Below are 16,032 nucleotides of genomic sequence, written 5' to 3'. Positions count from 1 at the left end.
GCTACTTTAAGCTCTGCAGTTGACTCTTTGGACTTTAAGCAGTTCCAGTCCCTCAGTCACTCAGTCATGTATGACAATACTCATCAAACTGGTCACACCACATTCCATTCCAGTGAAACAAGAACATCACTGACAAATGTTATGATAACTCAGCTCCTGATTCATCAGTGTTTAGTTACATGTTCACCTTCAAGGAAGAAGGATCTCATACCCAAGTGGCTTACTTAGATGGAGTTTAGTTTGGAGCTTACCTGCTCCAAAACCCAAAAGCCATAAACCCTAATGCCCCTCAACTGGAGTTTCCAGTATTTTGAAGCTGCCTAAGGGAGTTCAAAATTGAGACATTCCCACCACATCAGGGTCAGACATTCCATTTGGTAGGGATGTGTAGGTCTTCTCTATTTCTCCTTTTCTTTCCCAGCAGCCTTTAGAGAAGTCAAATATCTTCAAGGAGCTGGGATCCTCTCAAAACGCTGTCTCATGGAGGATTGTAGGCAGTGGAAATAATGCTCACTATCTTTCAATGTCCACCCCTTCTTTTTTTGCCCTTCTGCCCAAACTTCTCTGCACACACCCCTACAATCACCAGTTCTGCCATCCCTGTGCAGCAAGAGACTCTGTCTGCAGGGCTGGGAAGGGAAGACAGTGCAGATGAGGAAACCAAAATCATCCTCTTCCATGGACCCCCTTCAATTGACAATGCAAGAAACATCTATCCCGTCACTTTTAGCAAGCTCATTACTTTTAAATGCTATTAACTGATCTCCACGTTGTCAGTAAATTCTTTTAAAATCATGAGAAAGTACTGCTGTATAAAGAGAAATTGTCACAGACTTTACACACTGATACAATGAGTTAGGATTGCCAGAACCTGCACATCCCAGCCAGCAACTCCTGCTGGAGTCCATGTGTTACCTCACACAGGGGTGTGCATGGCACGCAAGAAGTGTCCAGCCTGAGCCCTGCTATGCTCATGCTGGGTTTAAAGTTAAACATTAATTCACTAATTAATTCAATCATTAATTCATTAAATTAATTCAACCAGTTCTGGGTGTGGAGGCCCCAGGGCTGGTTATACAGATGCCTCATCCCTGGAAGGATCAAGACAGGAAAGGAGAGACACCACTCTAGGTTGCAGTGAGAAGAGCTTACCTCCCTTGGACCTTTGCAGACACGTGCAAATAGTTCTCAAGGTTTGATGTTCTATTGGTTCTACAAATTGATGTAATCCCTGTTCTGCCCCCATTTGCCATTTATGGTTAATCCGCAGAATGTTCTCCCTTCCCCTGATTCCTATTGGCCCGGGTTTGGTGCAGTACTCCACCTCTGTTTCTCTATCGATTGTTCCTGTCCCTAACCCCACCTCTGCACCACTTTTACCTATTCCCATTGCATCATGACCTCTGATCCACCCCCTCTTATCCACATATAATCCTGGATCCTCCACCCAGTTTTGTCTTTGTCCCTGGACCCTCTTCAGTAAATAAACCCTTCCTGGAGCACTGTACAAAGACCTGTCCCCTGTCTTAATCATCTGCCTAGAGGTTCAGTTGCGCACTCTGGGCTGAAGAAGTGCCGGTTGCTCTCAGGCCACGTTGTTGTGTGATGCAACATCTGGGTACCAGGCAGACAAACACATATCTAAGTAAAATTCTTATGTAGTAAAATAGGTACTGACAATCTTCAGTGCTCCTGAGATACAATGGAAAATTCACCTGGAAAGTCTTTTCTATCATATGAGAAAGGGCACTTAAATGATACCTAAATTTGCTGAGTGTGAAGCATGGACATCTCTCAAAAAGATACAAACAGTGAAAAATTTCAAAGTATGTTTTAACTCTAACTTGGATTTATAATGAAGAAATATGTCTGGTTTATAAACTAGAATTTGTCTTTTTCTTAGGCATGAGTTAAAAACACAAGGAATGGATCAGTTTCTTCATTGCTTAGGTATGTGTATAGATGGACACACTTACATACAAGGACAGCAGCCATAGCACATGCTTTATCATTTAAAAAACATCCTCCTCTGGGAAAATAATGCCAAAGGTGGCTTTTCTCATTTCATTAATTAGAACTCAAATGGTTTCCAGTTTTGACACAGCTCTCCAGAAATGAGTGTTTCTGCCTGTGACTTACCTGATTTACATTCCTTGTCACTTGAAATTCAAGGAGTCATTCGTCTTTACATCACCTGCTGGCACATGCTGACTGCAGGCTTGTACTCATGTGATCCTGCAAGCTTGCACCACTCCCATCAGTCGCAAGAGCTGTTTTCTGAAATGCAGCAATGACAATTCATTTCAAACAAGACAGTCTGGTAGCTGGAGTTACACTGTAACCACAACTGTTAATGGAAGCAGCAGATTTTCTGACAAAGAAATTGCTGATCACTTCAAGCCTCTACAAAATAAGGGGGAAAAACCCCCAGCTAATTAAAAACTTGCCTTGCAATATTATGCTAAAGATTTTTTTAAACTGTTTTTTTTCCCCATTTGTTGCTTGCCAGATGTTAACAGGATTGCAGCACATTTGCACAGCTCATGGAGATTTTTGACTGCAAGATTTACAAGAGACATATAAAATGCATCTCCTAGCCTCTGATACAATTTATTATTTTTAACTAGCCCAAGTGAAAGCACTAAAATTCCCTGCTCAGCACTTGAGGAATGAGTATCTGACAAGGAATGCAGCACAATTGCCCCCAAATAGCTTTGCCCTGACCCACCAAACACAGGGATAAAACAAATGAGATGGTTCTTGCCCCTCCTCCTTTTCTGAGAAGTCAGCATTCTCCACTGAAAATAAACCAGTGTCAGTAAGTGACAATTCTGGAATTCTCTTTGGGAGTTAAGTCCCAGCTGAGACACTAAATCACTTCATGAGAATGTGTCCTATTGCAAAACATTTGTATCAGGGTCCCATTGCACTATCCTTGGGTGCATTCCTTTTTTAATAGAATTGTCATTTTATTCCACTTAGGCACATCATAAAATTGCCACCAAATAATACTTCATGTGGTAGTTCTGTAATAATCAAAGAGAGACACTCCAGGCACTTTATTCTAAATGTTAGTACTAATCCTCCAGGCAAATACTAATGGATAGTAGCAATTTGGGTAGTCATTGGAGCATAAAAAATGAACTTTTAAAAATACCTAACGCTTTAAAAACAAACAAACAAACAAACAATAGTTTGCTTGTCAGAACACAAACAACTTCCCCACAAAACATCTGAGAAAGAACGAAAAGGCAGAAGTTTGGACAAATCCAGTTTAGTTATTGTGTGCGAGTCTCTGTCTGCTGTAGGGAATTTTGATGCTTTCCTCATTTTTATTGACATGACTGCTGCTGCACCAAAGGATCATCAAAGCAAGCAGTAATGTGTACAAGAGGAGACAGATTCAGTAAACGGAAAACCATTCTGTTTTCCTGCTCCAGGATAGTGGATACTATAGCTGTCAGTAGATGGGTTAAACCAAAACTGTTGAAAACCAAAACTAGTGAAAAGCAAGTGACATGGCAAACACACACACAAAGCCGAGTTCCCCAAGTGAATGGCCCCATCTGCACTAGAGAAATGATGCGCTAAGCTGTGTGTGTTAACTTACCTTGTAGGATGCAAAACCTTCTGATTTCAGTCGCACTCGCATGGGCATAACTCAAATTTTACTTGTCACCTGAACTTTTCCAAACTTCCCCTGAAAATAGAAGAATACATTGTCTTGGAATCATTGACCAATTTTAATATGCCCTTTTCTAATTAAGTGGTTGAAAACAAACAAGAAGACTGACCCACACATGCAACAAGACTCTAATTTCCCCATTTTTCATTACATTCCCTTTCTTCCCTACTTCCCTACAAATGATGAAACTGCACCATTTGATCTTTCCTTTTTTGAATGGAATTCTTGATGGCTGCAGGAAAAGCTGCTGCCCACCTCACCAGATTTAGACCCTGGACAGCAAGCTACCCCAGCTGACATGTCCTGGGAATCACTGCGGAAGCCCGGGCAGTGACGGGAGCTGCCCTACACGCCTGTTAGGACAGCTATCAAGCCCGGCACGACTTGATCTGGTCTCTTTAGAGCCATGTGTCCCATGGCATCCTGCAGCCATCCTGCCTCCCAGAAAGCTCAGGCTTTTTCTCAGGTTAGAGAAAAGTCAAGCCATATACAGTAAGTGCAGGACAGAGCCTACCTGGGTCTAAGTGGTCAGGGCAGTCATTTGGGAGGAGAGTTCTGGTCTTGGTATCTGTGCCAGAGATCATTTGTAACTTCTTTTCAATAAACAACAGACATATGTATATATACATATACATATATGCATATATAGGGTGGGTACCCTCAGCTTAATGTGACAAGTGGCACATGGTCCCAGTAAGCACTATTTGAGGGATTCAAATCCATGTTTACGCTGGCCTGATCCAACTGGCTGCGCATTAAAGGTGCTCAGCTTGTGACTGCACTGGGGCCCTTCTGAGGGCGTTGTCAGAAAAGTGAGTGCTTCTGAGGCTCCAGCCAGAGGTGTGCAGAAGAGAAATCCAGACACTTAAAAGGAGATGAACTTGATGACTACAGGACCAGGTGGAGCAAAGTGCGGGCTTTGCAGCTTTGTATTTTGGTAGTTCCAGTTTGAACACCTATGCCCTTCATGGGGCTGAACCTGAAGCTCTAAGTTCACAGTAAGTCTTGCATGTGTTACCAGACAGGAACGCTTATCCATCAAAGCCAACCATCTATCCTTATTGTTACAAATACTTGTATCTGAATTATTCTGTAAAAGTATCTCCCCAAATTGTTCTCAAGGAGGAAATACTATAAAGCATTACATCTATGAAAAACCCCAAACAAACAGCAATTATTCAGTAAAGACTAGCCATTTTTCATGAGAGTATTTAAGACAAAGGAAAAGGAATATGTGTACTTGGAGCTTGATGGAAGAATGAGAGGAGGGTAAAGGATGTATATAATTTGAATAATCTGTCTTTTGAACATTTCTCCTAATGTGGTTAAGTTCATGGGATGAACTCGCCTGAACACGGAAGACAGCAGGATTCAGCAAACACTATTTACTAGTAAATGTTGATCTTCAGAGGAACTCAGCAACAACTCTGCTAATGTTTGGTGAAAATCTGTGAAACTATGCCTTTAGGGTACAGATTCTGCTTTTTAATCTGAAAAGTACCTTACATTCCTGTTTATAATAAAAACAGTACAAATTACAGAATCACAGAATCTTCTGAGTTGAAAGGATCCACAAAGATTCATCAAGTCCAACTCTTGGCCCTGCACAGGACAGCCCCAACAAGCACACTATGTAAATTAAAATGGCCAAGTACTAAAGACCTATCAATTGGAGGCTTCACAAAGAAAATATTAATGAATTCTGTGTGCCCAAAGTTTTTCATTTCAGTATTTGAAGATCATTGATGTCCTCTGATATCCTGAGCTTCAAAATCAAAATGTCACTATAACTATTTCTTGAATATTTTTCTGCCTTTTCCCTCTTTCTAGATGGAGAATTTTCATCAAAATTCATTGCTTACCTAAGACTTCATATTTATGCTAACTCTGTATGCTAGAAAGGAGATGAGAGATACCAAGCATATTTTTCAAAACATATTTTCAAGCATGTAAGATACAGAATCACGTTAGTTACCTTTGTAATCCCAGCAAAAATGACAGGTCATGTTTCTGGTAATAGAAGTGATCAGACACACTCAGCCTCTGTCAGCTCTCCCAGCTCTGGAAAGAAGATACAAACAGTTGAACTACTCTTTTCTCTCTCCTTAGATGTAGCTCTTATGTGTCAGTGTGGTGGCTGTTTTAAATCAGTCTCTCATAGACTTATTAAGGAGAGGCACACGGGAAACCAAGTAATTGGTACTAAAACTTGATCTTTCACCTCTGCTGCTGGTTACTCAACAGATCCCCCACTTCTGGGCTTCATGAGATACTTCAGTTTTTGGAAAAGGTTGATGCACTCTGAGCTTGTGACACACATTTTGGTGTTAATCTCACTTTGCTGAGCTGATATCCTCACCTCAGAGAGGTACTGGTGTTCACATTACAAGGACAGACGCTTTAATGCTGGACATAATGGCATAACAAGATTCTGTGGCTACAAAAAAAAATTATATAAGTTCAAATGGTGAAGCATGCAAATTTCCACTGTGAGAAAATAAAGCATTTATTTCAAGTTTTTGTCAATACTGAATTTTTTCACACCTGGCTCAACAATTCTAGGCACTGCAAGGGTGAAAGTGCCAAGAACTGCAGGGTGAAAATACTGCAGTGTGTCCTATAAGGAAAGCTGAAAGAGACTAATATTTATAACCTCTTCTGGCTTTAAAATCTACCAGTTCTTTGACCTGTGACCAGAGTGCCAGCAAGTTTTTTGGAAGAGTTCTCCAACCTATTGTTTTCAGACTATTAAAATTTTGTAATTTTAAACATGCTCCTGTTTTTTAGTGTTTGCTGCACATTTTATTTTCCTGACTTTTTTTTTTCCCCCCTGGGGTGTGGGGGGAGGGTGATCTTGGGGAGGGGGAGGGCAAGGTAAGGACATGAAATTAAAAAACCCAAACTTTGCCCAAAAGATCTGCTTAAACTACTACATGTGTTTGTCTACTTTGGATGCAACCCTGGGTTCTGTGCATTCACTATAAGATAGTACAAAGAATTTCTGACTATTGCTTAACTTAAATTTTGTTCTGAAAGGCAGAACAAAGTATCTTTTTACAAAGATATTCAGGTGACTTATTTCAGCAACTAAGAGATACTTCAAGTGGAGCATGTGCTAAACATGTCTGCAGGCACTGCTTACTGTGTTAAGGATTTACTCAATATTGAAAAGGTTGAATCCTGTAGTTAATTTTACAAATAGTGAATCAGTTCCCTCTGACATGGGACATATAATATTCTGTATATAACAGAATGTTATAGTGTTAAAAGTAGATAAATCATCTCAACTGATTTCCCTTTGACTTCCTATAATCTAAACAAGTAAATGCATACCTTTTATCATCACCTGTCCTTCATACGGAGAAGAGCAGAAGGCAAAGATCTGTCCTATGAAGGAATCCACAGACAGTTGACTTTATATCAAACTCCTAAAATGCATAATTTATTTTCCAAACAAGATCTTTCCAAACCTAGAGAGTTTGTATCTAAAAACATCCTGATGTGATTTTACCCAGCAAACTCATATCGTTATTATTCTTGGCCTAGATACTGAAAAAGTGTAATCATGATACATGTCTTCCCCTAATAACTGCTATGGACACAGACAACTTCAACTGCTTTTTAAGAGGAACAGAGATGTCAAATGTATTCAGTTCCTCAAGACTGTTAAAGTGAAACAAGGAGAAGCTCCACTGGAAAATTACAACAGTTCAAGATGTCAGTGAATGCAAATCATTGTGAGAATCCTAGATCTGGGACAGATTTCATTGGCAGTTGCACTGTAGATCAGACAAGATTTACCCACAAGACAGAAAGCTATGTATTGGACCTCAGTAACATTGCTGCCCACAAAACTGTTTTCTGTAGAGTGACTCATATAATTTATCAAAAAATTTTAAGACAATAATGTTTGTGTAGTCCCAACCTGCTGCACACCAAATGGCTGCCTGCATCTGCCATCCAGACTGCCTGCTAATTCCATAGGAAATATTGCCCCTGCCTCCTGAGAACCACTGCTGCCATTCCCCCTCCCCCATGTATTAAGGAGAGGACCTGGAGTTCTACTACTGTGAGGCACTTCAACCCAGAAGCCATTATCTCTGTATCACGTTCTACCAGCAGGTCCCACAACTGGTCTCCATCCCTGGCTCCTAAAAATAGCTGGACGGCTAATCACGTGAGCCATAAAATCTCTTGCAGAAAGTTCATCACAATTATATTTGCATTATTTCATTGCATTGTTATGGGTTTGGTTTGCTGTTGGAATTCTGTGTCTCTACCTTTTTTCTTGTAAGTGAAGTTCTCATCTGCAAGCTAAACAACATACAATTATGCTCTATCTATAAGAAATAAAAAGCCACCAGAAACACACCAAATTGAAAAATGACCCAGTCTCTCTGTCAAGATTTTTCCTGGAACTGATAAATACTAGATAGACTGCAAGAGAACTTGAAAATAAATTTTAAAATATGGCTCTAAGAGCAAACCAATTTGGACAGTCTTATGGAAACTTAGAAAATCAAGTTCAAGCCACAGAGATTTAAAATAAAAAGGCAGAAAGAGCAGATCCTTAGATTCTGTAAACACAGAGAACATAATATTTGTTTTGACTGAAAGATTTCCCACTGTATTTTTAAAAATACATTTACTTACATAATACAAAATTGTATGTACAAAGAATAATGTATACTTTATATCCTGACATCATCCATCCCATCTCTCAGATGAAAACCAATTGCACTGTATACCTTAAATATTTTGTCCTGGAAGTTTAGCTAGAAAAACAAATGCCTAAAAATTTTATTGTTCAGTTCCTGAAAGAATTCTGTTTTTCATTACAAGCAAAGAATAGTTATAAAAGCTGCTTTTCAAAGACTGTCCATGGTACCACAGATTGACATTAGGGACCTAAATGAAGGCCATGGTGAGAGTAAATCATGGCATATTTGCATCATCAGTCACTGGATATTTTCAATCAATTGCTATGGATCTAAAGTCTCTAATAGCATCTAGAGCATGGACAGTCAAAGCATTAATTGTTCCATCACTTTCCTTATGTTTTTAATTAGTTAACATGACACAGGAAAAGCCATCTCTGGCATTGTGAAGCCCCACACATGTAGCCAAGCCACTGCTTTTGTGATTCTGAGCAGGTCATGCTGGAAAAAGTCCAGCATATCAAGAGAGGTGAGCACGAGCCATGCAGCACCAAACATCCCACAAATCTCATCTGTGAACTTAAAAAAAAAAAAAGGTGGGCATGAGAAGAGAGAGATGGAAGAGATTGGGAGTGTACTCTGCAGTCCTAGGTGCCTCCCTCCACAAGCAGATGGCAAAGCAGGACGCTTCAGCCAGAAAGGGCAAAGCAGAGCCAGGGAAAGGGTGTGATGGGAACCAGGCATGCTCAGTAGTTATTTATTTCTACAGCTGTACAGGAAATTTCAGCTGTTGGCAGCCTGCCTTGGCAAACCACACCTTGCCACCCTTTCTGAGCAGACAGAAAAGAAAGAAGGGGAGCCAAGTGAGATCCCTCTGTGGATTCAGCCACCAGTCCACCTGGAGCCAGCAGCATCCAAAACAGGATGTTTGAGTACCTGCTATGCTCCGCTTATGGGTTAGAGATTTCTGCTTCACCCTCAAAGTGGGGAATAGCTGTTGGCCTAAGTGCTGGAATGGCAAATGCTGGTAGGACTGTGAAACACATAGAAAGGTTAGATGCTTTCCCTTCTCAGCATGGGAAAGAGCTCAGCTGAAGTACTCTGCCCCACTTGGACTCTGCACTTCACAGACAGAGCCAAATGGAGATAGCCCTGAGGGGAGCGATGGAAACTAATCTGAGGTTCAGAAAACCTGACATACAGGGAAAGAATAACAGAATAATAACAAGTTGTTTAGAGAAAAGAGCTGAGAAGAGGCTTGAGAACAATGTTTGGTGTATAAGGCTGCAAAAAGAAAAGGAGAGGAACAAACTATTTTCCAGGTCCAGTGTAGACAGGATAAGAAGCGATATGCTTCATTTGCAGTACGAGAAATCAGAGGAAAGGAGTTCTCCAACAAAAAAGAAAACAAAACACTGGAGAGTTTGTCTGGAGAGCTCATTATGGGTGGTATTTAAGAACAGACGAGACAGATCTCTATGACAAAGTGATGTTGGTTTAGCTGATCCTTCCTTGGGACAGGGAGTGGACTTCACAACTTTTCTGAGATCATAGCTTGAGAAAACTCTAAATGAGGTAAACTGTGTGTCATGGTCACACTACAGACCCCAAGACATCACATGTGAATCAAAGTCAGCAATGACTGTGCCATACTGAAAGGCCAAATGGATTCCTTGGCACTTCAGAGGAGGACTCTTTTGGTCACATAATGTGTGTGAAGCATCACCTACTGACATTCATTTCCCTTTACAATTTCCAGGTGATTTTTGCTTATCCAGGAGCTGATTCAGAGGACAGTCTTTGTTAGGTCACTATTAGGGCCTCACATGTCCTCCTTTCCCATGAGGGAGGAAGTGGTCTGGGAAAAGAAGTCGTATCCTCACAGCAGTTGTTAGAAATCACAGCTTTTTTGGGGGATCAAGAGAAATCTCTTAAATCTGCTTCCAGATTTGGATTAACACCAAGCATGTCTAGAGTAAGCAGAGCCCTGGGGTGAGAAAGATACTATTTCTTAGATAAGCTAAAAAAAGAGGACTAAAGAGAGCCACATCACACATACCTCCTGTATTTGTAAAGGGGCCAGGGAGCCTTCTGGCCACTCCCAGCTCAGGTGACTCCTCTTCTTCTTCAGTCAGCCCCACACCAGCCAGAATCCTTCCAGGAAGGGTTGCCATGCTTTTCTGCCTGATGCTCTGACAATGTTCTTGCCCTCATTCGGCTCTGCAGGAAGCACACTTTGGTGAGTGCTGCAGTTTAAGGATTGCGGGCATGTTAATTATTAGAGCTTCAAAAGATACAAGTTCCAGTGGGCTGGATTCCAGAGCTCTGAATAAAATGAAAACCTCATCTTGATCTCCCCTGGCCCAGAGTTTGGGTTGTTAGTGAAAAAAAAAGAATTGAGTACATACACAGGATGGTTTATCAGCACAAAACAATAGCACACAGCTTTAGGACTTGGAGACTTGTTAAGTAGGAGCTGTTGTTGGGTAATGTTCCTTATACAGATTTACCCTTCACTGCTGTTATGAAAATTCCACAAGAAGATTTCAGTGTTATGTTTACAGATGTAAACAGATCTCCTCCTTCTCTACTGTTTGTTTGGAGTTCACATTTCAGTTCCTATGCTGCGACTGTGTTATATAATGGGTGCCATAAGCAAAAAAGAATCACTTAAAAATATATTAGCACTGAGTTTCTCTGTCTGGAGTTTCTCATCATGCCCCACTATAGTTTCTTGCTCTTCCTCCCTTTTTGCAGAAGACTATGTAAAGCTGTTATTTTGCCTCTCTCTCTGTCTGAGGAAACCTGTGAGAGAAGCAAAAAACCTATGAGCTATGTTCATCCTCTGGCTGCTGAAAAGCTGTGATTTGAGGCATTGGATGTAGGAAGAATGGCACAAATACTTTTCCACCTCTGCTTACACAGGTAAGACATCACAATCCAAGGCAGAAGTTAAAAATTTGGTCTGTCCTGCCCAGCCTCCTACTGTGGTGCACACGGACAAAGCAAGCTTGTTTAGGTTATGATTAAGATGACGAGATGGCTCATCTAGTAAAATATGAGACCAGACAGTATCTAAAGGAATATGAGGTGTCTGCACAGAAGGAAAGGAAGGGTAATTCAGTCTATTCATTCTCTCATGAAAGCCACCGTCACAGCTGAACACTGAAGAAAACAGTACAACCACATTCTGTACCCTCAAAAGTATTTTTTCATTGAGCGAGAGAAAAAAAAATCACATGAAGATGGACTCAGCCATGAATGCATGCCTCCTCCGAATAGAGGCAGACACATAAACTTCTCCTTGCCAGCCCACTGGTGCAAGCTGTCTGCATTTCAGAAGGTACCCATCTCCATCTCTTTCTACTCTTCAGACACTCTGTTTTAGGAAGGTTCATAGATCTGTCTGAAGTGGTTGCCATTTCTGAAGGTCAAAATCTCTGCTATTCACTGCTAGCACACGACATGTTTCCTCTCCTGATGGCTGAAGCATGTGTCTGAATGGATGTGGCACAAGGTAGAAGCACGAGCCCCTAACTCTAGTTCTGTTTCTTCCTTTCTGGATGGTCTGGGGCAAGGCACTTCAATCTTCTGTGCCTCAAGTTCCCCACATGGGAACTGATGCTACCAATACCTCCCCAAGTCTCTGGAAATGGATGATCAAAAAGTTCTAGATACTGTAAGCAGTTTATTTCCCCAGCAGTTCTTAAAAATTGCATGGGATGCTCTCACAAAAATACAAGTCATTTAAAAGATGCCAGGAAATTTCCAGCAGTTCAGACTCTAAGGAGAAGAAGTCTAAACCCAAGAATCTGTCTAGTGAGAACCCGGAGTTCTCATTTAATTAAAATATAGACAGCTAGCTCAAACACCACTTCTTACCTCACTGCCTGTGACTAATTCACAAGGGTTCCTTAGCACCCAAACAAGGGAGGATTTTCTGTGAGTGGGTAAAAGAAAAGTTTGTGGGAGGTCTCTCTGGGATCTATAAAAACCATGCATATTAGACTCTCAACAAGTTCCAAAAACATCAAGATTGAAAAATTGCATTTCTATACAGCCAAGAGTTCAAGTACTATAAAAGCACCATTAAAATGTACATTTGTATTGCATCACTGAGGCAGAGCATCAAAGGATACACACTAGAATTTTACTTCACTGGCTTTAATATAGGCATGTTATATCCTGGCTGCCCTAGGACTCTTTATGACTTTGCCTTTACCATCCAAATATATACATGAAGTGCTAGAAGTTGTTTCACTAGACTGCACTGAAGAAAATCGTTCTTAAAAAACTAATAGTGCATACTTTGTATTTGATTGGATAATTACCTACACAATTATGAATGGGTGTGCAATTGTGAAAACTGAAATATTAGACTTGGCATTTGCCAGCACAGGCTTTTGTAGTAGGGCTGAAATAAAAATCTTCTGCTCTGAGGTGAAAAACTATGAAATCTGGATTAAAGAGCACAGTAAATCAACTGCTGATGGTGGTAGTTCTATGGACTCACCAAAGGAAAAAGACAAAAGCACTGTTTTGGGGGCACATTGCACATCTGTTGTTGTGCACACAACATTGAAAACCTTGAAATAAATCATCAGATCTGCCTTCTCTTATGGGAAAAACTTTGAGCTGGGGTTTTCAAGCACACAAAATATCTCTGATAGTCACTGCAGTACCGCATCCTCTCATGTCCAAGTTATTTTCACTAGAATTTCCTACAAAATTGGAGTCTATATGATCATTTCGTGTTCACCTGTGTATTCACTCCATCCATTTCTTAATGATATTTTGTGGTAGACTTGTGAAAGATAGCTGAATTCTTCCTTTTTTCTTCCAGAAAACAGACAGACGGGTAGAGATGCTATCAGAGTCCTGGCTCTGAGAAAACTTGCAGTTGTGAGTTCAAGATAGAGAGAAGCCTCATGGGAGAAATCCCTTATATAAACACCCCACTGATGGGAAAAGCTTTGCCTGGGGCTCACATCCTCTTAGATAGTGAAAGTCAATCACCCATGAGACAAAAAGCTATAGGAAACCAGGCTTCATTAGTTCTGCTGCCACAAAATTTACTTGTTAAACAAAATGGCTATTCCAGGATTTCTGAAGAAGAGCACTGTACTGTAGGCATGTGCAAGTCTGGATTTTTTTTCTTTTTTCTTTTTCACAAAGTACTTCTGTTTATTAAGCTGTAAGTTGTGTACCTAACTCACCAACATGTACATACAGTCTCACTGCCATCAACAGCAAGACAAACTGGTGACCTATGAAACACACGAGAGTTGAGCAAAGGTTTGGACAAAAATAACATGACACAAATCTACTGAGAACAACAAAGAATGAACAATTTAAACTACTTGCCTACTTTGCCAACACATGATGCCTGATTTTTATCAAGTAAATCTCTAGCAGAACATGGAGAGGAAAAAACAAGGAAAAAAAGCCCGAAAGCAAGCTGTTCCAAAACTTCTTTTCAGTAGAATATAGTATCCTAAATTTTCAGCAATGGTTTTGCATGCCAAAACATCTGAAACAAGATTAATTATCACACAGCAAACTTTGAAAACATAGAAAAATACCCCCAACAAGCCTATTTTGATGTCTCTTAGCTGGCCAACTCAGAGGTGAGGTATAAAAAGTCTTTAACTTTTATTTCTAACCAAGTGTTGTGAGTGTACTTTTTTGTTTCTTGGAATTCTCACTTTGTTTGGGAGAGAGGGAAATTTAGTCACAAAAGTACCTCTGTATTCTTGATGATCAGCATTCTTCAAAGACAAAAACAAGTTACAAAACTGAAATAATCTCTCCTTCAGATTCTGGATTTTACACATACACACAGACACACAGACACAGACACACACAAAATACCCTCAACATCATGGAAAGCTTCTGCTATTGTGATTGCACAAACATTCACAAAAACAACCTGAAGACTTAGGCCAGGGTCAAAGAATTGAATCTTTTCTGCTCTCCAGTATCACCAGTCTGAGAAAGTAAGGCTCAGAAGCCTTCTTCCCTGGTGGTCAGTTAGTATGGATATATACTGGTTTACATTTTTCAGGTCTGTTTCAGGAAGCAGTCTACAGACTTTAAAGAAAAAAAACCCCAAATTCACCTCAAGCCTAGTGGACAACCACCATAAACCTCACCAGATGCTAGCTCAAAAGCCTCAGAAAATGGAGAGGGTGAATGTGACCACAGTCCCACATACAAAATACGCACACTGGTATGGACACAGATCCATCCACTGGGTCTGGAGAGCAATTGCTTGAAAGATTTATGAATTGTCCCACACCTCTTATTTTTTTCATCCCTTTCTTATATTTTCCTTCACAAAGAAATTATAGTCTATGAAGGTCTGCAGTTACACAAATCAAGAGTTCCTCAGTTTAGTCCCTAGTCTATGTTGTTCCCAGTTAGGAGGTTGACAGGAAAACGCTTCATGACTGTATCCAGATTAAAACTGCTGTAGATTAATATTTTCCTTACCCTTCTTAAGCCTCATTTTAATCATGTCTTTCTCTTTAATCTTTTAAATCCTCTGCTTCTCCCAGCCCTTTTAAAGTAAATTCCCCATAATCTTTCTCTTTGCACCTTGAAAGTTGATTCCATTTGCTACCTCCACCATTTCCAGTTTATTCCCTTATCATGAGAGCTGCTTTATGTGTCTTGTCACAACTTCTTCATATCCAATTTTCAGTTCTGTCCACCTAGGTTTTAAGTGACTGGAGCAACAACAAATGCAGGAGGTAACAGAGCACCAGATGACCTACAAGAAGCACTGATAGTGGGAAGACAGTGAGCATTCTCTAATGAAAGAAATACCTGCTTATTTTTTTTTCTAGCTTGGTATGTCACAACTACTCTCTGCCTCACAGAAAGCTCTACCCCATGAGCAAGTTTCCATGTCCTGTGCAAGGCTGACTGGTATTGCTTCAATTAAATGCAATTTTCCATTGAATGGAGATGTTTAGATAAGGGATTTTACCATGGGTCTCTTGAATCCCAGACAATTACAGATTCTTAGATGATATATACGTGCCTCTCTTCAGTGTTTACAGATTATTCATCAAGCCATTATGCAATTATTTTACATTGTTTCCTTTTTCAGTACCTTCAGTGAATTTCATTGATATATTCCCTAATCAATCTTTGTCTGTAACTCAGTGGTTGAGTCACCAGCCCTGGAGATATTTAACAGATGTGCAGACAGGGCGTTTATTAGGGCCGTGATTTAGTGGTGGACTTGGCAGTCCTGGGTTAATGGTTGGATTTGATGATCTTAAGAGTCTTTTCCAGCCTAAATGCTTCTGTGCTTGTGAATGGTTAACTAACACCAGAACCCTCACCACCTAAACTCTGTGGCACCTACTCACCACTACTCTAAGTCTCTTCACTATTTTTTAAATCATATTGATGTAAACATTCAAGCTGATTTCAGAATGTGTACACTGCATATTCCATAGTCCTCCACTGATTTAGTTGTTGTGTAAAAATAACACAGTCGAATGTGCTGAGGTCTGTTAGTGACATAAACAAGGGCCACGGCTGGAATGGCAATAGCTATATGTAGGCATATGCTCCCTGAAAAGAGAAACGATCCGTAAGAGTCCGGCATCCTGTGAAACACAAATTAAGGCAGTAAGTGCTCCAGTGCAGATATCTGATCCTGCACATTCCAGCCTA

General features: G+C 40.4%; 1 long non-coding RNA gene across 3 annotated transcripts in view; it reads right to left on the bottom strand.

The window, feature by feature from the left end:
- Nucleotides 1-16,032, bottom strand: part of LOC107202047 — a 29,383-nt gene extending 13,351 nt beyond the window's left edge. For 2 of the 3 annotated variants that reach the window (XR_002001542.2, XR_004496324.1), the window contains exons 1-5: nt 10,403-16,032; nt 7,019-7,072; nt 5,661-6,122; nt 3,611-3,700; nt 2,140-2,277 (exon numbers count right to left, since the gene is read on the bottom strand). This is a non-coding gene — a long non-coding RNA (uncharacterized LOC107202047). The remainder of the gene's footprint in view (nt 1-2,139; nt 2,278-3,610; nt 3,701-5,660; nt 6,123-7,018; nt 7,073-10,402) is intronic. The other variant, XR_004496323.1, reaches the window with a different exon arrangement.

The sequence above is a fragment of the Parus major genome, chromosome 3, assembly GCF_001522545.3.
Source record: "Parus major isolate Abel chromosome 3, Parus_major1.1, whole genome shotgun sequence".
Lineage (NCBI taxonomy): Eukaryota > Metazoa > Chordata > Aves > Passeriformes > Paridae > Parus > Parus major.
This window is presented reverse-complemented; position numbering and strand designations above follow the sequence as displayed.